Genomic DNA, 27705 nt, shown 5'->3' on the forward strand with positions numbered 1-27705 from the left:
GACAGCTCCAATAGTAGTAAGAGCGGGTCTATATTGGATGATCGAGCTTTCAAAAGTTCAACTGTTATATGGTTGACACCATATGATTGAATTTTTGAAAGTTTGAGTGTTTTAATGGAGATTTCCGTACGACGAGGAATGGGAAGACTTCTCTTTTCTGCACTGTAGTGCAATTTCGGAATTGGTACATTTAATGAGCTGGGGGTGTGGGGGACTTGGGGGCTAGCCCCCCCTGCTTAAAATGTTCAGGTAGGTTATTTGTGTAGTTTATTTTTTTTATTCGATTTTCGAACTTTTAAAAGTTCGATCATATGGTGTCGACCATATGACAGTCGAACTTTTGAAAGTTCGATTATCTAATATATCTAATATAATATAGGAGCAACAGGTCTTATAAAACAGAATTTACAAGCATATTTAGATAAATTATCAATACATATAACCTTGTACAAATTGCAGAAGGAGTCATCACTGGACACATTGCAGGTACTACAAAGAGCACTTCTGGCTGACATCAAAGACTGAAGCAATACTAATTTCATGAACTTTAATCATACTTTGACTTAGAAATGGGGTCCATTCCCATCATGGTATTAGAAACCCAAAAGATTTGGAGAAATTAAAAAAGAGAGGAGTCTAGTTTCTAGTGTATAGATTTAATGGTGTGTAGTCTATGGTGGTCATATTTGAGACTGTCATCTATTATAATGCCTAGAAGTTTATGTGAGTTACAGTTTCAATGACAGCATTATTTGCTGACTTCATGGTAAAAGAAAGGGAAGAAGCAGTGTAAAGCCACCATGGAAGCACTGTATAAATACAATTATATAGCAACTAAGTCAAAAATATCACTATTGGAAGAACAGAAAGTATTATAAACTATCTCCATGATAAATTAAAATATCAGCACAAACAGAAAAAGTAAATGTTATAGCAACTGATACAAAGGGAGAGTACAAAACAAGTGATGATGATACAACGAGGCTTTACAGAGAACTGAGAGACAAAGCAAACTAAATGCAACACCATCTAAAAAGAAGACCTTACATTTTGGAGAAGTATTTATAAAGACATTTATAGACAATAATAAAAATGCCAAAAGAATAAAACAGTATAAAGAAACAGTAAGAAGGTATTATATATAGAGGATATGAAATGGGAGGAATTAGCAATCATAGAAATTGAAATAAAATGAAGCAAGGCTCCTAAATTGAAAACTCTCGGTCCATATGCTGTACCTAACTTCTGTTTAGTCACATAAAAAAATCTTGCAATGCTACAAAAGGGTAGAAAATTAAAATCTTATGGCATGAATGATCATCTATTGTTAAACAGAACCATTGCAGAGACACAAAAGGGGGTGGAAACTAAGTATGCATGGATAGGTTGCAAAAAATAATTTGATAGCATCTCACTTTCATAGATTATCTGATGCTTATAGATGCATAACATACACCCTACACTGATGAGTTACAAAACAGTTGCTATGAAATACTGACAAGTCATTGTATGACTGAGCCATGATAAAGACAAATTATTATCTCCAGGATAAGAATAGAGAGAGGGATATTCTACAATAATTCATTGTCACCACTGCTATATTATTTTGCTGTTAACCCATTCAACTGTTTATTTAAAATACTGGGTTATGACCTTAGCTCGATTTAAAAAAGTGTCCAGTGACATCTAATCTTTTTGTGGAAGATTTAAAACTGAATTCTTCATGAAAAAGGCAACTCAAAGCACAACTACAAATGGTTAAGACTTTCTTAGATATTAGTGAATGACATTTAGTCTTGATAAATGTGGGAAAGTGACATTTACATCAATAAAGGTGAAGCACCAGGAAAATATCAAACTATGACAGGAATGCATGCCTCTCAGCTGTACAGATTTTTGCAGAATGTCCAAGTTTTTAATTTATATTTTTGGTCCATTTTTCATAAAATCGTAGTTTTCTGGCAAACAATTGGCAAATTGCATAAGAGTGAAGTCAGAAAATAATGACAGCTATTTCAGTTTCAGACTTCATAATATTCAGAAAAGTCATGCAATGCAAAACCTGTTAGTCTATCAGCATTCTAAGTTTGTAAGAGCAATATTTAAAAGTTCTCCCTATTTTTGGGCCTTTGCCCCTCCATTATTTGCAGCTTTCTTATTCTAAGAGGTTGAGAGGTATGCAGGAATGTGATGTCAAATAATTGAATAACAGCAAGTGAGAAGAGGTCTTTTTAAGAATGTGTCTCCTGATGTGGTAGTTATGAGATTATTTCTTTTTAAGGATTTGAAGGCAGTGCCTATCCCAGAAATATATTTAGCGAGTTACTATTATAGCAGAAACATGCAGCTCGATAAACTATGCCATTTTTTTTCTAATTGCAAGCACATCGCAAACAAAACATCTTGTACTGAATGCATCAGTGTAGTATGAACAAATTCCGCTTTCAGACTACTTAAAATCCATAAAAATATGAAAAGATCTGGAAAAGTTACCGTATGTTTGCAGCAGAGGGGATTAATCTCATTGATTTGCCTTCCTGCTGTACAAAAGATATGCATGAGTCAAGCAGCCATGATTAATTCGGAAACATTAAGTCAAGTTAACTCAGTGGATAAAACTAGGCAGTTTGTTAATGAGTGTTGTGCTTTGCTGTGTGCTACCAAGGACACTTCTATTGCAAAACTTCTACAGATAGCACTAACTTACACATCTGTTTATTGGGGGGGGGGTGTTGACCTGTTGCAAGCTAAAGTTGAGAAATGTCTTGTAATGCAGAAATGAGTGACATGCTGGACTAGTCTAAAGCTAGTTCTGAAGGCTTGTGTGGAGCTACCTGTGATGGCAGTCAATATGTTTGCCATAGAGTACATGCCCTGTGTATGTTTTAGGCAAACAAAATGAAACAATGTTTCTACAACAAGACTACAGAAATATTGTTTGCTGAACAGTGTTTTTATGTTCCCATGTTGGACCATGTAGTTGATGAGCTACAGATCCATCTCATTAGCTGCCAGGAATTATTTGCTGGTCATTATTTTGTCCTCAGTAAGCACTTATTCTTGCAGGAACAATAGACTCATTTACTTCCTTCAAAATTATTTGAGAAGTCATGTTAAATTTAAGCTAGAGCCTGAGCACAAGATGAGAAAAACGGGTCAGTGTTCCACAACTTCATCTTCATGAAAATTTCCTTGTTTCAAAACTGATGGTGGCTTTGAGCCACTGCATTCTTGCTATATTGTGCATAATCCCAGAACATGTTTATGTTTTTTTACATATTAATATTCTTTTCAGCCATTCAACAATCATCTTGTTCTTTAAGTAAGCAGTAGGAAGCTACCAATGTTTCTCTAATTTAATTCAGTCTAAGTTATTAAAACGATTGTCTGAAGTTGTATGATCAGAAATCTTCCTTGTTTCAAAACTGATGGTGGCTTTGAACCACTGCATTCTTGCTATATTGTGCGTAATCCCAAAAAATGTTTATGTTTTTTTACATATTAATATTCTTTTCAACCATTCAACAATCATCTTGTTCTTTAAGTTAGCAGTAGGAAGCTACGAATGTTTCTCTAATTTAATTCAGTCTAAGTTATTAAAATGATTGTCTGAAGTTGTATGATCAGAAATCATAATTTTATTGCTAAACAATAAATTAATCATAAATGTTTGTTCTGATGTAATAAAAATGCTGCCTAACCTAAATCCAAATTTAAATCGTTTAGATCACTACGTACTTCAGTTGTGTACAGCAGTAAAATATATCATTGAGGCCTGTGACTCTGGCAGAGAAGCACATGTTTTGGAAGCTTCAATACTCTCAATCCACCTCCAACTTCTTTAACATGAGTCACTATAGTCCAAATTGCCATAAATATCACTAGCCCCTCCATACTTCCCCAAATGTCTTATAGCATTATGAGATTCTTCTTGCATTGTGATTGGCACCTAAGATCAATGTGCAGGAAATTCGCATAGGTCACTTTTGTCTAACATTGCACCACTGATAACCCTTCATATCCTCTTCTACTATCCAAGGACAATTATGGAAAATTAGTAGTATCACACCTCTCTGTCATCCACCACTGAAAACTGATGATTCTCTTCGAACTCTCAACCACTCATTAAAGGCTCACAGACTTGCAAATCCAGATAGGTTTGTCACAGTGTTAGTATCCAAGGTTCCAAATGTGTTAAGTAACAGAAGACTTTATCCTTCATTAAGAGGATAGTTAGTCCATTCACATTATTGTTAAAAATGCTTATCCTTTTTTTAAAGTGACACAATTAGCCTTATCCACCCTTTGTATACATATTTATAGTGCCTGCCTAAAAAAATTGTTTAACAAGTCATAAAACAAAGCAACCCCTATTAGCATTTATGAAACTATCAAACAGAACTCACGACTATCAAAACTATAAAACTTATAATGCTTTCAAATATTGACACAATCATAATTACATTAATATTCACATTCTATTTCTTCTTAATTTCTGTGGCAGTCGCTTGTGTCTTTTCTTCATGGCACATCTAGCACTGAACCCCCTGACTATGGAATTCTACTTTGTTTTCAAATTGCAAAAGGTGAATACAGGTTAACTCTGCTGTATGTCTTTATTATTAATTGATAACTGAGCTTGCAGTACCACTTAAATTACTTGTTAACAAAGCTTTATGTTCTTGTCACTTAATTGTTTGTAAAAGTAACTGCATCAGTTCAGGCTAAGGAAATGTCCATGACTGCTCCCCCCAAAACCACACACTTTATCTATTGTTAGTCATTTTAATTTAGTCTAGGAATGAGGTTGCATGTTCCTAACTAACAAATAAGCATTTTTAGTCCATAATTAGCAATGTACATAAGTTTAAATGGGTATCTTTACTATTTCTGGTGCTAAAGTTGCCTACATTGTGTGATTGTCTCCTGCTACTGTAATTGTTTATCTCTGCTTGCTTTGCTTCTCTACCCCAATTCCCCAACCACTCTAGACCCTTACATTTATTCCCTCTGAACTCATCCCACAATTTAGTACATATTACTCACTCCTTAAGGACATGTACATTAAAAACCCTATTCCAGTTTCAGTCCTGTGTCAATTCCTGCTGCAGCTGATTCCACAGACTTAAAACATTTGTTACAGACATTCTCAACCCACTTATTTCCATACACATTGCTACCTACCAACACTGTTGTCCATCCATTCACATACACATTTATGTAAATTATAATATAAATATTTATATATCTACTTTATACGTAAATTATAATACACACACACACACACACACACACACACACACACACACACACACACACACACACACACACATATATATATATACACACACACACACACACACACACACATATATATATATATATATATATATATATATATATATATATATCAACACGTAAACACACATACCAACAGAGACACAAACACACACACACACACACACACACACACACACACACACACACACACACACACACACACACACACTGATACCACAAAAGCACTGCTAGCAAGTACTTTGAACTTCTATCCTTGTCATTAATACACATTTTCCTTAACCCTCATCATCTCACTACTCACTTCTTCACCTCCCCTTGCCAACAAACTTATACCATACAGCTTTTGGCACATAACCTTGCTACTCTCTCTAGACTACCTATCTATTTAACACCCTACAAACATCTTCCCACCCTTTACCACACCACTTTTTCTCCATTTCTCATTAACAGTCCTTTCATTAATATCCCACACTGTCATCATTTTACCAAAATTCTACCTTCTTTTACCCACTATCTAAACTCTCACAATTTCAACTCACAATGAGAGTAAGTCAATTGTTACTGTCTTGTACACTCACAATGCTAGCTCGCCTCACTAACTGTCATTATATTCCCACATCATATCCAAGTCCATCACAAACCCACATATATATTACATCACAAAAACCTCTTTCTCTCCGTGTATCTGTTCTCTGTACCAATATACGTGCTCAGATTTGTTCTCTTATAGATATATCAAAGTTAAGAATTGCACTTTACAGCAGTACTGAAGTCAGATACAAATATAAATGGCTGCATACCTCTACTCACCCCTACCTCCATCCTGAAACTTAGTGGAGATATTCAGCCTAACCCCAGACCCACAGATCAACTACCCACCATGGCCAGCCTATTAAATCCCAGTGCTTCCAACACAATGTTCCCATCAGGTAATGAATTGTGCCTCATTCTTTTCAATATTAACCTCAGAAGTTTCTGCAGCAAAATTCAGGATATCAATGCATGCCTGGATTTTTACTCTCAAGACATTCTTTTTTTTTTTTTTCAATAATAATTCTTTATTATTTTTCACCTTAGTCATACAAACATTTGACAGAGAAATATGCACATAATTTCCAAACAAGTCTTCTAACAACATTCTTACAACATATATACACTATTTACATGAATGCTTTCATATTTAACAAAACTCCCTCGTTATATATAGTATAAAACCCAACTCTATTAGGAACCATATTATTACTCTCCAGACATTCTAATCACCACAAAAACCTGTCTAAGACAAGAAATAACTGACAATGCAGTTATTTCTCCAGGTTTCAACATACTCAGAATGGACAGAAAACTTAAAAGAACATGTAGTATTGCTATTATTTATAAAAACAACTTAGAAGTAACTCCAGCTCATGTAAATATCAAAAAATGTAATAGTGATGAACTTCTTATTTCATACCTCAAAATCAATGAAAAGAAATTGATATGTATCTCAGCAGTATAAATTCGACCAGGCAACATTATCATAACTAAAAACATCCTACACTGGACATCTGATACTATCTCCAGGGAAGCATTCATCTTAGGTGACCTAAATAAAGACTGGCAATACATAAACAGCAGCAACCCCAATGAGTCTATTCACCTGTTGGGTCTCATCCAACTAATAATCTCTGCCAGCAGAATCAACAAAATCACTATAAGGCAGTACACAGTCAACTGGATATTAGCAAACAAACCCCATAATATAAAATACTCTGGATACCAGATACTGTAAGTGACCACCTCCCAACCTGGTTTAACCAAACAATCTATAAACAAGTACACAGTTTAACAAAATTTGACAAAAGCACATTTATTAGAGTCCTGTCTCACTACAACTAGAATGTATTAAAAGTAATGCCCCTAGATGAAACAGTTACTCGCTTCAATTGCACATTCCTAAAATACTAAATGATTTAGCACCAGTTAGGGCAAGAAGGCTAACATCTAAGACAGTGCCATGGCTGACAAAAGAGTCCAAACAGCTCATGCTGCAAAGAGATAAAGCATGGAAAGAATGGTATAGGAATAAAACACAATATGCCTTCCAAAATTTTAGCAACCTTAGAAACAGTACCAAGAGCCCTGATAAATCTGATAAGAAATCATACTACAGTAATCTCCAGCAAATGCAACAAAACAGCCCCAAGTTATTGTTGTTATCTCTAAATAAACTGTTACACCCTGGCCATACCACTACACCCTGTCCTTCTGCTTCAAACAACAGAGTCCACTGCCACTCAGGTCAACACTCATTTTATCCAGCCAGTTCTATCACTAATCAATGACCACCTTACTTCAACCCTCCAACTATCTATTCTCAAAAGCTACACACTCCCCCAGATTCTTAAAAGCTTGCATGGAGTACAAGATCGGTGCAGGAGCTCAAGCAGGCAATATGTCTACCATGCGATCCAGGAAAAGCCTGCAAGGGGCGTGCACAAGCACTGCTGCACTAATCCTGCATGGACTAAGCCCTGGTATGTAAATCACCCCATCTGCAGGAGACATCTATGCAAATGAGATGATTTTGCAATCCAGGAAGCTTGCAACAGGCCGTGTAGGACTAGTGCTATCTGCAGAAATGTACTTGGTTAGTAACCGAGTACATTTCTGCAAAATCCAAAACGGAGCTATGACAGCTCCAAATAAAGGCTGAATATCATGTAGAAAGCATGCCAATGGCCAAGTATAAGGCCACTTGCATTGCAAACATAACAAAAAATACAAAAATCAACTTTTATTTTTTTTTTAGCCGATCTCAGCTGTTTAAGCATAGGGCAATGGCACGCAAACGGGATTGGGGGGGAAATAATAAAATAAACCTAAAATAAGCAGTCTAACTAAAATCACTTTTCTGCCATGCAAGTCAATGGCAGGCAAAAGACAACATGGCCAGTGAGTAATGATTGCTAAGGGGGGAGAGGCTCAGTGTGAGACATGTAACTATGCATTAGTTGGCAATCAACTATGCAAAGGAGGGGAAGGATAGTGAATCCCAATCTTCCCCAGCATGTGAGTCAGGTCCCAACAGTGTAAGAGTAGGAATAGCTTGCTGCAAGCATAGGAGGTAGGTGACATCATGGGGGGGGGGGGGTGTCGGGCATACTGTAAGCAGATTGTAGCCCATTGGCTATAGTTTGCTCCAAGCTTAGTACAGCTAAGCTAGGGCATGTGTCTAAATCTGCTTAGCACTCTTTACAAAGCCTAAGTGGGTGTGTGCCTGCTTCTTACAGGAAGAAAAAAAGAAGTTAAACCAGGAAGTAGCAGCAGTGTGCACATTTGAGCACTCTGTTTGCATGGCTCGCATACTGGCTTAAACAGGGAGGCAATGGGAAGGGAAAACAGCAGTAGGAAGGTAATCAAGGAGAACTATCTTAGCTGGCAGGTGAAATGTATCAGAATCAGCCAATTACACAGGCAGCAGACCAGCCTAGCCTAGAACACTACTATAAACTATGCAAACATTTTCCCCTCTGTTTTTTCCCACAATCTACACCACCGGTGTAAACAAGCGGGGAACGTTTAACACTCACTACAGCTGCAATAGCTATCATACAACAACCTGTGGAAGAGGCTGAGGGTGGTGAGGATATGAATGCTGTCCTCCAATCTACAATGAGGAGACTGAGAAGACTGTACAGACCCAGGGTAACCTACCAGGGGCTACATGACCTGGAGATAGTAGAGTGCTATACGGTGGACAGGGACCTCTTACAGCAAATTGGTGAGCTGTGGTGGCCACGCCTCACACAGAACTAACAGAGGGGAACCCATCCCAGTGGATACCAATGTATGTGTAGGCCTACAAATACTAGCTACAGGTACCATCCAAAGGCCAACTGGGGATATGATGGGGATTTCACAGGCATCAGCATCCAGGGTACTTCACCAGTTCCTGGATGCCATGTCAGCACATGTCAGTGAGCACGTATATTTCCGCAACACCCGTGAGGTGTTGGCCAGCAATATGCAACTGTTCTACCAAATAGCAGAATACCATGAGGCAGTGGGTGCTATAGACTGCACGCACATATGTACCAAAGCACCACTCAGTGAGCGGGGAAGGGTCTACATCAACCGCAAGGGCTTCCCCTCCATCAACTGTCAGGTCGTGTATGATGCCCAGGGCATAATAATGAATGTGTGTGCTGGCTGCCCTTGAAGCTATCACAATTCCCACATCTGGCATCTGATGCAGCTGTACCAGAGATTTGCCAATGGGAACATTCTTGACGGTCACCTAGTGGCAGATGCTGGATACGCACTAGAGCCATGGCTGATGACACCCATCAGAAATGCACACACACCCGCATAATAAATCCATAATGAGGCACATGCACAGATCAGAATTATAGTACAGAGTATATTTGGGATGCTCAAGCCATGGTTCTGGTGCCTGGCCACATCCAGTGGAGCATGCAGTACTCACCAGCTACATGGACCCAAATTGTATGTGCCATGCTACACAATATGATCCTGCAGAAACAGCTGCAGCAGGAACAGCATGGGGCAGGGCCAGACAGCCCCCCACCATCGCCAAGGCCTGCACAGGCACAGAGTGACTCGGGGGAGGAACAACCTCAGCCTGCCCCAGTAGGCATAAGGAGGCATGCCCAGTATGCCCTGGCCTTGGCAAAGAGGTAATGCATAGCACATACACTGACACAGGAGGGACCCAGGGAATAACACCTCTCTCACTCTCACATACAGTAAAAGGGATGCCAGACATTACATTACCTGTGCCTAACCATGTGTAGGGAGTGTCCTATGTGCATCCGACATAGGCAGCCCTGCAGCACCACCCTCAATACTGGGACACCCACAAGGTAAGTGACTCACACATGCCACTCAGGGGGGTCACATACCCAACAACAGTCACAGCCAGCATGACAGGTGTAGACAAACACAAACAAAGGCTGTGCTATAGCCTCTGAATGAGGCCTATGGCTAACCTCCCCCCCAGGCCTACACAAACAGACAACAGCAGGTCAGGTAGTGGGATGTCAGTTCTGAAGGGTAGGAAGTCAGAAATTAATATGTAGGTAATTAAAAGCTAATATCTGTAGAACACTGGTATGCCTCTAGTCAGTGCAATAGGTAAGACTAGAGACTGAAATGGAGTAACCAACATACCAGTACAGTCCTAGCAAATGTGTACAAGTGGCAGGTGCGCCCCGATCTGATGTAGAAATGTAGCCACAGTCAGGTGTGCCCCCTCCCAATCCTGTGTAGAAACGAAGCAATAGTCAGGTGTGACCCCCCCCAGCCTACGGAGAAATGTCATAACAGTCAGGTGTGCCCACCCCAATCCTGTGTAAAAATGTAGAAATAGTCAGGTGTGCCCTCCCCCATCCTACATAGAACTATATATGTATGCCCCCCCCATTCTATGCAGAAATGTAGTAAAAGTCCATGCCAAATGATCGACAGATACCCTGCAGAGACAGCATTCTACCTTTAGGTGTACAACATAAAGGTCAGCACTGCAGTACAAACTACCTGGACTCAATCCACACATTCAGTACAGACAGCCATACTGGACATGCCTACACACTTAGACAAATGAAGGCAATGTCAGTCAACAACATACTGAAAGGTCATACTGGGCATTCTGACACGCTTAAACATATGAAGGTCATGTCTGCACACAACAGTGGACCAGGCATATCTGGCTACCGCAGATGTTAGTGCAGACACTCCTCAGTATGCAGCACTCATGCTTTGTACAAACAGTGAATAGGAATGCAGGCATATATGTAAGGACAACACACTATAATAAGCCAAATGTAGGCATACATAGTTGTGTGGAAGAGGGTGACTGTGACAAGGAGCCATCCAGACCTGTCCCACCCAGCACACAGCCAAAAGGCCACAACCACATGAGGGTCAGATGTCACTCACTGCAGATACTAGCCATCGGTATCTGTCAGCATTACAGAGTATGTGGTGCACGTGCCAGCTGTGCAACATGACTGTTCAAGGAAGTAGTCATCTAGCAGTTGTATACACGTACCTGTGAAATATGACCCAGGTTGTGCCCGCATGTGGTGTGTCCACCCCTAGATGAATGGGTTATGGCCCATGCACACACACTGCCCTCCCCATAGCCCCACTATTACAAGCCTGCTGAGGACAGCCACTGTGAAATACACCTTTGGGAGACCTGCATCCCAGTAATCTCTGTGGCACATTCCATAACTGCATACTGCTGTAGTGTGATAAACTAGTTAGGTAGGAGTTCTAACCCCAGCCTTGGCAACTGTGTGTGTGTGTCTGTGTCAAAAGCAATGTTATTAGGGTAGTCACACCCCCTGCAATTTAAATGATCTACTTTGGTAAGGCTGCTGATGTCATCCACCTAGAAATACATCTCTGGGAAGGTTGTATTCCATTAATTTCCATAGCGTGTGCCATAACTGTGTACTGCTGTAGTTTGATAGAATAATTAGGTAGGAGATCTAACTCAGCCTTGGCAACTGTTTGCATGTGTGTCTAAATGCTCTACCTTGGTAAGGCTGCTGATGTCATCCACCTAGAAATACATCTCTGGGAAAGTTGTATCTCAGTAATCTCCGGATCGCGTGCCATAACTGTGCACTGCTGTAGTGTGACAGAATATTAGGTAGGAGTTCTAACCCCAGTTGTGGCAACTGTGTGTGTCTGTCTGTGTGGAAAACAATGCTTTTTAGGGTAGTCACACCCACTACAATTTAAATGCTCTACTTTGGTAAGGCTGCTGATGTCATCCATCTAGAAATACACCCCTGGGAATGATGCAGCTCAGTAATCTACATAGTGTGTGCATTAACTGTGCACTGTTGTAGTAAGATATAGACCTCTGTTGGGGTTCTATACCCACACATGTCAGGTGTGGATCTATTGGGTGTGTATCATTGTCTGTGTAGGGAGCAATGCATTTTAGGCTAGTCACACTCAGTACATGTCAAATGACTTACTTTGTCAATCCTGCTGATGTAATTCATTGTGAAATGCACCTTTGGGGAAGGAGCCCTCCAGTAATCCCTGTGGTGCGTCCTATAACAGCTCTATGCTGTAGTGTGATGTAGACCTCTGTTAGGGGTTCTATACCCATACATTTTGGTTGTGGATGTTTTGTGTGTGTTTCATTGTCTTTGTAGGGAACAATGCATTTTAGGCTAGTCACACTCAGTATATTTCAAATGGCCTACTTTGGCAATCCTGCTGATATCAGCCAATGTGATATAAACCTTTGGGGAAGAAGTACTCCAGTAATCTATGTGGTGCGTACTATAACTATGTAGTGCTGAAGTGTAATAAGCTGGTTAGCTAGGACTTCTACTCCCAGACATGACAGGTGTGTGTGTGTGTGTGTGTGTGTGTGTGTGTGTGTGTGTGTGTGTGTGTGTGTGTGTGTGTGTGTGTGTGTGTGTGTGTGTGTGTGTGTGTGTGTGTGTGTGTGTGTGTGTGTGTTTGTAACTCATATCCTTTGTGAGTGTGTGACACCTGGGCCCAATCTAGAGTGGGTTTTGCAAATTTCCTATATGGTGGCCCTAGTATATATCACAATGTCCACTGTACAGGGATAACAGATATGAAATAGCCGAGAGGCTGGGGTGCAAATCCATACCCAAACATGTGACATCAAAGCCAGGCAATCACAATTAGAAACCCCAGTATTACACAGAGCACACTCTCAACCCATATCTCATACACACACACACATGCCAAGGAAATAGCCAATATGTGTGTAGTACACTGCATATTGGCTACTGATAGTAACTATGGAGTGAATGCAGTGGCCTACAGAGGGCATGGCACCCTGTCCATCTGTCCAATAGGCACATACATGCAGATAGTGCACCTTCCTCATGGTCTCCACTGGACACTTGCAACACCTGTGGTGCCATGACATGGGACCCACAAATGACATACCATGCCTGAAAACATGCCCTGTATGGACAGATGCCACTAACACCAGGGAATGTCATTAGCATGCTATCAATATAGGTGCAGGGGTAACCTGCTGTCCAATACCAGTTCCTGCCACAGGTGGCCAAGACTGACACATTTGATAATAATCTGTTGGGCCCGACACCCCAGGTACAGTTCCACATGTCACTGTACATGCATGTGGGAGGTGTGCACATCCCAGACACTGTCCATGTCATGGACTAAGGAACACATATATGGCAAGTGATTCACAGCATTGGCCACATGTAATAGTCACCCAAGTGACTAGATGGTGGATACAATACCTACCTGTGTGGGCAAATGCAGAAACCACAGCCCTGAGCCACAATGCAGACCACTGTCATGTGGCCTGATGCTAAGGTATACCCATCACCTATCCTTGTATAGCTGTCTGGCACAGTTGACCACCACATACCCATGCAGAAATGCACCCATGCATGTCAGTACTGGCACCCTGTGTGTTTATGTGTGTGTGTTGTATGATGCATATGATCACATCCACACTCACTACAACCCCCAGTGACATACTGAAGCATGCTGTCTGATGCCAGACAACTCCCCATACCTTTTGCCCATATAACCTCCATATGACCCTTGTGGTGCATGTGATACCTGCACAGTAATGTGTTGTGGCAATCTCACTAGTGATGAGCTGTATCCCTGGCTCTGCCAAGTGTGTCAATGTGTGTGCGTCCCTGTGAGAGTGTGGCTGTGTTGACACTGGCACCTGTTCATGTGAACAGGCATGTGTACTTCACCTACCGTATAGCTACTATATCCCTGTTGCAGATGTCACTCACCATCACATATATGTTCTGAGGACTCCACAGCAGTTAACATATGTGGGGCTTCCAATAACTGCATAAGACTGTGATAGCACTACATAGTTGTCATGGGTTTGATACCCTGTGCTGGTAGGTGTGTGACACAAATATGCTTAGGTTTTACTCCCCCACCCCTTCCTGACTTGTCAAAGTCTCTGTCTGCCTCGCTCCCTTCCTCACTGGTGAATGTGGAGACCTACACCTGCTTTTCTTAGGCAGCAGCATGTGCATTTTAAGTGATGCTCATGATCAGCTGATGGCCTCTGTATGAATTGCAGCCCTCCCCTAGCTGAGTGCATGTGGAACAGGTGTGGTAACATTTCCATAGCCTATTGCATGGAAACACACTCCAATATCTAGGAACATCATGTTGGTGTTGGCCCTTTTCATTCACTGTGAGCAGGAACTAGACCTGTTGTTTGGCAAACAGCATTTCAGATGGATTGGGGTTTACCTCTATCAACACACACTGTGGAAACAGGGCAACACATAGGAGGAAGATGTGCCTGACCTGACTACAGACTGTAAGTGCTGCTATACAGCATTTGGAGTAATGGTGGTTTAACAGTGTGTGTAGATATGGCTGTCCTACATGTTTTAATACCTGCCATGTCAGTTCTATGTTTATGAGGAATCCCCAACTGTAGGATCATGTGCAGACTGGGCAGTGTGTTGTGCCTTTGGTTTCATGTGTTACCCACAGAGCATCTATCTGTGAACTGTAGAAGGTAGTGTGAGGATTGCAGTCTGTAGATGGTGTAAGCCATGACAGTTACTGACCTCATATCCCTCATACGACATATGTTGCAACAAACCCTGTTACAACAGTAAATGTATGAGATTATCACAGCAACATGTCAATATTGGCCCTGTGCATGTGCTTCCAGCCACAACTCTGTCAACCTTTGTACATGTGTCGTGTATTAAGAGGTGCATATGTGCTGTACACCATCATTAGTGTCATCATATCTGATAACATGCCAGTGAGATATCAGACTGCTACATATGTTGTATACAGTAGGGGTTATATTTGATGACATGACGTGGACATTCTGTGGTTGTTTGTACAGTACTGATGTCTGTGTACTTATGGTGAATGCCGACAGTGTGTGTATTGTTAATATGTACCTTAGCCTGTGTACAGACTGTGGTAGATGTCATCATTCAAGGTCCCGTCCTATCTGATGTTACATGCTGCTCCACTGTATGTTACCATATTGGCTTACATGTTTGTAGGACCATACACACACATGTCCCATAACACAGACGGCCATCAGACCACACTGTGTAGAGGCCCAGTATATGCAGAGTTAGTGTGTGAGTGGTACATATGAGGGTGGTGTTGAACAGATAGTCCATATACTGTAATATTATGCTAGCTTACCATATGTGGCTGTGGCTGTGTTCACATTGGTTGTGGTTATGCACTTTCACACAGGTGTATCTTAACCTGTGCTGTGACATGCCTGTAGAGCCTGCAATATATGCAGGTACATGTGCATTCCCCCATAGAAGATGTAGGCCAGTGTTGAGCCAGTCTGCCTGTAGCCTGCACAGTGCTTTGTTACATGCCTAACAGCTTAGTGTGCTTACCCAGTGAGGTGTCATGTCCAGGTACTTTCCAGATGTACTGCTGCCAGGCCTCCGTTAACAGTCATGTATGTCAGACAGAGTGGTGGGATGCTGTACAAATGTCTGTCAATATATAGTGGGTAGTATGTGGCCACCATGGCACCTCTGTACCAGCGGTTATTATGTGTCAGGACAGATGGAGGACTGTGAATGCATAACCTATGGGGGCGAATGTATACCAGTCATTATGTGTTATACCCATCTACATGGCTGTTAACATCCATATTGTCAGGCTTGTTCCACATGTACTGCACTAAGGGGTTCTGTGTATACCTCTGGACTGTACAGAGTGTGTCAGAATGTCTACATCTATTGGCCAATATCTCTGCTGTAGGCCACAGGAGCATTATGTGCTTGCAGCGGTACTGTACGATGATGTCCTTAGGATGTCTGTCAGTAGCCAATGGTGCACATGTGAAAAGCAGGTGTGACCTCCCATACACACCATGTCTGTGAAGACAATCTGTATCACAGTAGCAGTAGTCTGCTAATATACCTGCTATACAAGCCTGACATCCCTTTGCATTACAAAGGTGGGACTATGGGGGCTGAGGTAGGGCTACACCCCATGTTCAGGACATATGGTGAATATATATGTACATATGATTATCCAGATATCTATATAGATAATTACACATGTACATATCTACATATATAGATGGGTGTGTATATGTACATAGATATGCATATACATGCCCATATATATATATATATATATATATATATATATATATATATATATATATATATGTATATATATATATATATATATATATGCAAAGCAGTATATGCCTACACATATACAGATAGAGATACATATGCACATATATGTAATACCACGCTGCCATGCCTGCCAGCAATCCACTGCTGTTGTATCCCTCACACATACAGTGGGGCTGAGGCTATATATGTGTGGGCTTCACCTACACAATACATATGTGCCCATATGCACTCCAGAGGCCAGTGTATATAACAGTGGTATATGGCCCTGTATTATTGAGTCTAGAGGGCTGCATCATACATAGCCTAGGCTGTTACAACATGTGGGGGTATCAGAGGTGAGCTGCTTTAAGGTATCTGGAAGTACAGTACCATACATGTCACCTATCTTGACATTACTTACATAAAGTGGGTTACTGCAGGCCTACTGCCTCCTGCCATACAGACTGTTCTGTTTGCTAGTGTGCCTGTGATGGTGTCAGTTATGCCTTGTTATGTAACAGTTACATCCCATTTGGTCAACTGAAGTCTTTACCACCTAGTGATTGTATAAAGAGTGTAGACAGAGCCTGCTGGACTATACACCTGCATCACTTACTGTTGATTGTGTGGTATCCTGTGGCCCTGTCTGTTTTTACTAATGTACGAATTGAAGGGCTTGGCCTGGACAGCAACAGTTGTGGACCTTGCCAGACTACTGTATTAGTATAACTGTTTCACAATTGCATTAATCTGTTGATATGAATGTCAGTGTCTGAACAGCTATATGACATGGCATATAAATTTGTAATAGTACACAAATAAAGGTATTCCATGTCTGCAAACCTGTGTGTGGTGTTTATCCAGTGTCCAGTTGTTAGGGTGTTAACTGTAGGCATAGTGGCTGTACCATATTGTATGCTCCTACTACATAAGTATCTTACTATACATATCTCTGCGTGTGTATGTGTAGTCATATGTATATCTATATCTATATATATATATATATATATATATATATATATATATATATATATATGTGTGTGTGTGTGTGTGTGTGTGTGTGTGTGTGTGTGTGTGTGTGTGTGTGTATATATATATATATATATATATATATATATATATATATATATATATATATATATATATATATATATATATATATATATAGATATGTATCTGCATATATGTGTCTGTGTATATGTATCCTGGGGATGTAGATAGCTTCCACATTTAAAATTTCCTATGTGAGCCACACTGTACTGCATGATATGTTATGAATACCAGCCTGACATCATACAGTTGGGATGTAGTACTGTTAGCGTCATTTGCCCATGTCGTATCAGGTCCTGGTTATGGATTTGCAACACTTGGTAGTGTATTGCAGGGCAGATGTGTTTGGCTGTGGGGGGGGGGGTATGACAATTTGAACAAGACGTATATTGTTTGGGTCCTCTCAACCCCATTAATGGTGCATGTGGAAATATATGTTTCTGTTAATTTACCATTGCTATCTACAGATGTATGGCCATATATACCTATATATTTATAAATAAACATATTTATAACTATGTCTGTATATACCTACAGAGATATATATCTGTGTACATATATGTAACTTGCTGTGTATATGTAGACATATAGGTGTTGACATATATGTGTGTAGATGTAGGCATTTGCATGTATATATGTTTATATATATATATATATATATATATATATATATATAAATATATATATATATATATTTCTAAATATTTATAATATATATATATATATATATATATATATATATATATATATATATATATATATATATATATATATATATTTCTAAATATTTATAATATATATATATATATATATATATATATATATATATATATATATATATATATTTATATAAAACAAATGCCAAATAATCACTTTAGGAAGGAAAGAAGCCAAAATCAGTATTACGCGTTTCGTCCACTTTTAATCACCATGAACTTCTTCAGAAATACCATCCCAAACTTTTTAACCCTGTTAAATATCATCCAACATCATTGCAAATGACTCAAATAGCCAATACAAATGTTAAAACACTTGATTTAAATACATCAAATAAGAAGAACTCCGCCTTTCTCAATTAAAATAAATACTAATATATATAATATATTCTTACTTACAAATACATATATATTGAAGGTTGAATATAAAATATTATCACAACCTTTGTGCTTGTAAAAAGCATTTTATATTTATAGCATCATTTAAACCAGGAAACTGGTCGGCATTGAGCATAATCTGCCACAAGGTTTCTTTACATTCTAATTTAACTTTAAAATTTCCAGAGAACAAGTCATCATTAACTTTTTCTAATACACAAAATGTAAACTTTTTAAAATCTGAACAAATAACAGCATGTTTAGCTAGGGCATTAGACATGTCTTCTTTTCTTATTGCTAAAGTGTGTTCATAAATGCATCTACTTAAAGTCCTAATAGTTTTACCTACATAAAAGTGTTTGCATGAACTACATAAAGCAACATAAACCACAGTTTTAGTCATACAAGTGTAATGTCCTTTACTGTAAATAACTTTGTTCAAATGTCTAAAGAACACAGTATTACTACCTGAAATATACCTACATTGTTTGCAACATCCACAAGGAAATTTACCGAAGTTAGAACTTGTAATAATTTGATAAATGGATTACTAAATTATGTCAACGAAACTCTATTAAAATGCAAAGAGATAGGGAACAATATAACAAAGGTATAGCATACCTTTGGCCTGATTTTAGAAAAAGTAAAGTATAAGGGTACACAAATAATAATCAAAATTATTGGGGCTGTAATGAGGGAATGGAGTATTATGGGAGACAGGATTTTCAGAAAGATACAAAGGACACAACTCAACCATATCGGAACACAAATCAGAGGAAACAGATTTACAAAAGAAAGGGATACAATCAGAATTATTGGAAGTAGAATTGTCCCCCAGCCCCAACATTAAGAATATATGTAATGGAAATGAACATGCATTTGAAAATGAAATACAAGAAAATGTAGTTAACAATAATATAAATGATGAAGAAAAAGATAAAGAAATAGTAATTACAGGAAATATTTATACTTATAATAATTTTAACATTTTTGATTATTCAAATGTTTCAATAAAATGTGCACACTTTGATTTATTTGCTAAGGGTATGAAATTTATCCCTAACCCAAAATTTAATATGACAGAATTAATAAAAGATTTAAAAAAATATATAAGGAAGATTAATTTGGCAACATTTTTTAATGATTCATTAACAGCTGATAATACTTCTAGCACTTATAAGCCCACTAAACAGTTAAAAAAAGCCAGCACCTTTATTCCACCAAATCATCCTACAATAGATATGTTTGAGAAAATAATCATAAGAGAAATGTATCAAGAAATGACAATTTAAAACGGATTACCAATAGTAGTAATTTATCCCATGATGAAAAGAGCTTACTTAAAGAAATAAAAAATTATTATAATACTAGAGTAATGAAACCAGACAAAGCGGGGGTATAGTGCTTTATGACAGTATACAATATACTAAAAAAAAATCTATATTTTATACTTTTCAGGAAATTATGAAACAATATCATTGAATGAGTTACATATAGCCTATCAGTGAATAGACTCTTATTTAGAGGAGTATTTAATTGATGGAAGAATTACACAAGAAATCTATGATTACATTAAAGTGAAATTTCCTAAGGTAGCTACATTAATAGGGATACCTAAAGTTCATAAAGACACTATTGACCCCCCCCCCTTTAGACCGATTGTATCAGGAAGTAATTCCAAAACATTTCCTCTTGGTAAATATATAGATACTAAATTAAAATTCTTGTATACGGTCATAAACCATAAAGATTCATGGTTTTTTTTAAATAATTACCCTATTGGCAATTTGAATAATAGTATCATGTTTGTAACTACTGATGTCATTGACTTGTTTTCCTGTATCCCAAAACAGGAAGGCTTAGAGGCCTTCAATAACAGTATTATTAGATACAGTAATTTTAAATGGGATGAAATGTGTTTATTAGTTGAAATAATGTCTATAGTCTTGGATAATAACTTTATTTATTTTGAAGGAGAATATTTCAAGCAAACCAGGGGGGTAGCTATGGGGGCAGCTTGCGCCCCCATATATGCCAACCTGGTTATGCTCAACTAGGAGGATACGCAATTATTCCCTAGTAAGTTGTTTCAGTACGTAAAGTACTATTCAAGATTTCTGGATGATATTTACATATTGTGGGAAGCAGACTATGACACTTTACAACAGTTTATTAATTTTCTTAATACAAGCAGTGAATATTTGAAATGTACTTATTCGCATAGTAATATAGGATTACCCTACCTAGATACCTATATTTTTCAACAAGAGGGAAAAATACAATCAAAAATATACAGAAAAAGCACATTTTCTAATAATTACTTAGCATACACTAGTTGTCACCTTCCCAAAGGAAAATATAATGTATTTAAGGGTCAATGCATTCGTGCTGCGCGGATGGTATCTAATTTTGAGAATATGAGAAATGAATTGGATTTTATTAAAAACCTATTTAAACAAAGAGGTTATCCCATCAAAATGATGGATGAAATAATTGATTATGTCATACAACAGTGGAATATAAAATATAAGCCATTATTAGGAGTTGGCAGTACACTTTTTAAATGTACAGATGATATCATGGTTAAAAATGGAAATATTAATAGTATACCACCTTTTTTTCAAAGAGCTGGTGTATTACAATACAATTTAGGTGTAGATAATATTAAAAGGATGATGTATAAATTTTGGTATGTTATAACTAGTGACGTTGCTTTAGTTAAAATTTTGGGTACTAAACCCAAATTTATATATAAAATGGGAAAGAATATGAAGTCTTTGGTTGAACAAAGATACAATGAATTGAAGAAAGCTTATAAAAGTAGTAATAATAGAAGTAGAAAATGTGGTTTTTGCAATCAATGTAAGTATATGTTGCAAGAAAGCAAAATAAGGCTTCAGAATGGGCATAATTTTTTTATAAGATTTAGACTTGGCAACTGTAACACAAAAATTGTGATATATTTGGCAAAATGTGATAAATGTCCAAGTTTTATGTAGGAAAGATGGAGAGATGTCTTAAAAAGCAAATATATGATCATATTTGCAGCATCAAAATGAAAGACAAAACCAACTCACTATATAGACATGTTGAAATTAAAGGTGGTGAACATCAATTTAGATTTAGTATTCTTGATATTATAGAAACAGACCCTAGAGGTGGAGATGTTAAAAGCTTATTAAATTATAAAGAAGTATAGTGGCAAATATTTTTAGATGCTACCACTCCACCAGGCTTGAATGATATTATATCAGTTAAACCATTGTCATTTATATAATATAATTATAAGAATTTTAACCATGAATATTTTATTTATGTCTATCAAATAGTATACATACATGAATTATTAGTATTATCAGCATTTATATTTTTAAGGAATTTTTAAGGAATTTTAATGGAATATTATTAATCCATTTGATTAGATGTTATTATTGTCATATTTCCTTATTTCTTTATTTTCTTATATTTGTTATACATTTGCATATATTTTTAAATATTTTTTAAACATTTATTTGTACTTTTTATAGGATTTTAATAGGCAATTACAGTATTTTATTAGGAAGGAAATATTAATTTATATATATATATATATATATATATATATATATATATATATATATATATATATATATATATATTAATTCATTTATTTATTTATCAATTTATTGTATTGTATTGATTAGATGTTATTATTGTCATATTTCCTTATTTCTTTATTTTCTTATATTTGTTATACATTTGCATATATTTTTAAATATTTTTTAAACATTTATTTGTACTTTTTATAGGATTTTAATAGGCAATTACAGTATTTTATTAGGAAGGAAATATTAATTTATATGTATATATATATATATATATATATATATATATATATATATATATATATATATATATATATATATATATATTAATTCATTTATTTATTTATCAATTTATTGTATTGTATTGATTAGATGTTATTATTGTCATATTTCCTTATTTCTTTATTTTCTTATATTTGTTATACATTTGCATATATTTTTAAATATTTTTTTAATATTTTTTAAACATTTATTTGTACTTTTTATAGGATTTTAATAGGCAATTACAGTATTTTATTAGGAAGGAAATATTAATTTATATACATATATATTTATTAATTAATTCATGTATTTATCAATTTATCGTATTCAGCACTTATAGAAGGAATTTCTGCTTACCATACAAAAAAACATACATACATACACACAAGGTTTTTATAAAGATAAATGTGATGAATTTATATGTATATAAAATCACTAACACTATATAATATTACCAGTTCTCATTAATTCTGTGTATAGGAGCTTAGTTAAATTATTATATTGTATTTAATTTTAATATGTTATTTTATTTTGTTCAATATGTGAATAGATCACAATATATGCAGCGCTATTAAATAAGCATACATGTAGCTTTAAGAATCTGTGATTTTTTGGCGCCAAATAAGTTATTTAAACTGTTTGTAGAGTATGGCGTCTTAGTTCTGAAGAAGACCAGTTGTTATGGTTGAAAGCGCTTAACTTTCTTTATGTTATTGGTTTTATACTGTTGTCGTTGTCAGTTCATCCTTATGTCCCAATAAATTGGAATTATATTTGGTATTGTGGCACTTATTGGTGGATCCGGAGGCACTTGCTGCAGTTCATAAATATATGTTATTTAGTGGGATTTGCAATGAAAATGTTGGTTATAACATGCTTCGCCATGTAAAATAGACTGTGCTGCAGTGGGACTTGAACCGGGAATGCCTGCTCGTTAGGAGAATGCACTGCCCACTACACTATTGCTGTGCTACTTCATTTACATATATCATCCTTGTTAACCTCTTCACCCTTTTAAGCTGCTTTAACCGTAGCTAAGCAATGGGCACACCTGCGCATCTATAGTTAGCTGTACACGGATTTAAAAAAATAAATAAAAGGGTTTCTTCATTTAATTTATATGTACTATTGATGTTCTACACACAGGGGACTGTTTGTGGAGATATGCAGACACCTACGAGTGGTCTCGCTCATTTCTTACCACTTTCTGCTGTTCTAACTTGCAGGGGCATGTTTATTCTAAGATATCTGCTCTCAGACACGCCCCCTGTACTCATACATGGTCTGTGTAAGCCTAGGAGCTCGGGCAACATGCCTTATTAATATGCATGGTGTGCTGCCGTCCTGCTCCTAAATGGGCACTTCCATGCAGGACTAAGCTAGTCCTGCATGGAATGTTATTTAAGCCAGGGGACTGTCTTTTAGTTTTTAGCCCATTTCAACATCAACCATAAAAAAAAAAAAATACTTGCCAAATTAAAAGCAACAGCCTCAGCTGCTGATAACCTTTCCACTGAGTTCCTCACAATAGGTGCAGAAGCACTAGCCTTCACTGTCTCCCTTCTCATCAACCGGTCAGTAATTGAAAACTATGACCCATCCATCTGGAAAAATCCATTATTATACCCCTTCACAAAGGAGGTACTTCAACAGAATTAAACTATAGACCTATTGCTATTCTATTACCCCCTCTAAAATCCTAGAGAAATGTATTCACTCTCAGCTTAGGAAACATATAACCAAGCACAACCTCCTCTCCAACACCCAGAACTGTTTCATGTCCAACCACAGTACTACTACTGCCCTCCTAACTTCACCAACAGAGTATTCACTCTCAGCTTAGGAAACATATAACCAAGCACAACCTCCTCTCCAACACCCAGAACTGTTTCATGTCCAACCACAGTACTACTACTGCCCTCCTAACTTCACCAACATTGTAAACCAATACAGAAATGAAGGCATCCTTAATTATTCACTTTCCTTTATTTGACATGGTGTCCAACTAAAAGCTTCTTTCTGAACTTGCAAACACTAGGTCTCACTTACTGGTTTCACAGTTATTTATGCAATTGTTAGCAGGCAACTAAATGGCAAAAAAAACCTTTCAGCATTTCAACCATCCTCTGTTGATGTTCCACAAGGGTCAATACTTTGCCCCCTTCTATTTAATATTTTCACAAATAAACTTCATACCTCTACAACACATGCCAATCTCACATGGTACACTGATGATTCAGCCCGTCCCTGTTCTTTCCCATCCATAGCAAAATTACAGAAAATCACTCAAAAATCTTTCTCTGATGTTGAGATATGGTTAAAAAAAATTCCAATGTGCTGGTTAATGAAGAGACCTTTGCTCTTGCAATAAACTCTTACTGTGTAAAATGAAGACATTCAACACTGCTGGTAACTCTCAATACTGCCATTATGTGTCAAAACTCTGGAATGAAATCCCCACAGAATTGAAATGGATAGAAAACTTTAAAATGTTTTAAAAACTTTGCTTATACAGCACCAATGCCAAAGATGGCTCTGTTCTTCCTGCTCACCTGGGTAACTTTACTCAGATTACTTTTTTCCAACTCTAAAGCCACTTTGCTTCCCAAACTTTTGTACCTTATCACCCCTCCTCATACTGCACTGATTTCCTAAACTTTTACTCTTCCTCCATCTCTTACACCACATCACTAACTACAATTCCTCCTCTGTCCATTTATCCTGCTCTTTTCCATAATTTCATCTTTCATATGTCTCTTATCATCTGTTGTTAAGCTACATTACTACTTGCCTGTCTGTAAAGTATTACTAACCTTAAAAACGCCAGTTTGATATTTTCCCTGGAGCCGTCATGCTATAAATACATCAACTATCAATGTATTTCATTTATGTTCAATAAATAGCCAACATATCTTAATTTCCCCCTCTTCTGAGTGTGTGTGTGTTAAATGCAATGTTCATGTCAGAAATATTTAAAAATCATGTAAATAAGCAAATGTATTATCCTGCAATTATAAATGTGTATCATGTGTAACTTAAATGTGGAGATTTTCTTCCCAGACATCCACTGAAAATAGGTTTTACCCAGTTGGACTGTTCCCAGTCAAAATAAATAAATAAATAAATAAATAATAATAATAATAATAATAATAATAACTGAAGTAACTAGTTTAGTCCAGATACAGATTTTTAGTTTAGCACTTGAATTTGCTTATTCATGATCAGCACTTGTTCAGAACTTGTAAGCACTAAATAACCTACAAATTACTACAGCACTCAACCTTCCTCATTACCTAGTGGAAAACAGTTTTGGTACTTACTTTCCTCACTTGCTTAGAGAAAAACAGCTCTTGTACTCACTTTCCTCATTTATCTAGAGGAAATAGTTTTTTATTCAGGCATGTCCAAGGGTCAGCTCCCAGTGTTCTCTCCTGTCTATCTGATGAACCTGGGCATCTTGGGGCAATGTAGAAATTGCCTCATGTACACAGACAATCCTCTCCTCCTACCACCCAACACTACAACCTGTGAGAGATGCACTTATCTAGCCAAACTGGAGGTAAAGCTCTCTACAATCAAGACTAAACTTGACAGTCAAGAGGAGAAGGTAAACACTTACACCACACCACACTCATCACATAGTCTCACTAAATCAACACCACCAAAATCCACACATAGAAACTCAAAAACATTTGTGGAGGCTCTCAATAATAATCTGCTCAAGCAACAGAGACCTACAAAGCAGAAATGCAAGCAACCTCCACCCCCAACACAACCCAAATGACACATAGCCCGCAGACTCAGTGTGCCACTCAACCACAGCCAATAAGGCAAAACAACGTACCCAACACACTGATCATAGGTGACTCCATAGTCAGGCACACTGATGTCCCAATCACCAGGCTAAACAAGGAGAAGGTTACTGTCAGCTGCCTGTCGGGTGTCAGGATCTGCCACATAACCCACGCACTCAGGTCACTCCACAACAAGTACAAATATGACTCTGTCATTGTCCATGTTGGTGTGAATGACCTGAGATGTACCTCCCTGGACTACATGAAAAGAGACATGGAAGAGCTCTCCGATCTTCTAGCCCAGGCAGGTATGATCCTAGCCCTGAGTAGCATTCTGCCATCACCCAGAATGATGCCTCCGTATAAGGACAAAATAATTGACTTCGACAGTTGGCTAAACTTCTGGTGCCATTCTAAAGGGATCCAGTATCTGTCTGCCTGGGATGACATGGTCGACAGACCACAATGCTTTGCCAGAGATGGTCTGCACCTGTCACCCCTGGGATTCCGGATAGTGGCAAAGGTTCTTGCCGCCCCTATTGTGCCTTTTTAGGCAAGGTTCAAATGACAAATTCACCACCGTAACAGGAACAGGCAAGCAAAAACTGAGGGTGATGCTACTCAATGCTAGAAGTCTCAATCTCAAAATGCACTCACTCGAGGCACTCCTTAAAATGGAGAACATTGATATCTGTGCAGTGACTGAGACCTGGTTCAAGGCTCCAGAGAGCACCCCTGCACTACCAGGCTATAACTCATACCACACTTTTCGGCCATGTGACCTGCACCGGAACACCAAAGGTGGAGGTGTGTCCATATTCATTAAGGCTATCCACAGCTCCAGGCTATTTGCTCAGCATAATGCAGCCGGGGTTATCCATGTGCAACTAACTCTCAGAAAAACTGTAATACAAATTGTAGCTTGCTACAGATCACCCACCATGCCCCAGGATTCCCACTCCTCTTTTCTTGATGTACTGGAAAATATTAGGGTTCAACCAAACACCCTAATAATGGGTGATTTCAACTGCCCCACCATTAACTGGGAAAACTACTCATGTACCAACTCCTTCACTCAACGCTTTCTGGAATTCATAAACTCCAATGCCCTGGATCAACTTATCCACACCCCCACCAGGGGCAACAATATCCTAGATCTAGTCATTACCAACATGATTGACCGGTGTTTCACACCTGAAGTCAATGCCTCATTTGTCCGATCTGACCATAAGCTAATTACCCTAGATATCCACATCCTGCCCCCACCCCCCATCAAGGAAACCATGATAAATAATTTCTCCAAAGCCAACTTCATGCATCTTAAGACAGAAGTGGTGAACTTCATGACACCCATGCAGATGGACAATACAGTTACGACTACTGAATCCTACACAATTGCACTTTATAAGCACTTACATGAGTGCATGGATCGTGCTATCCCAAACAGAACCAAGATGCTATCCTCCAAAAA

This window comes from Protopterus annectens, chromosome 2.part1, assembly GCF_019279795.1.
Source record: "Protopterus annectens isolate FY-2018-M chromosome 2.part1, PAN1.0, whole genome shotgun sequence".
Taxonomy (NCBI): Eukaryota; Metazoa; Chordata; order Ceratodontiformes; family Protopteridae; genus Protopterus; species Protopterus annectens.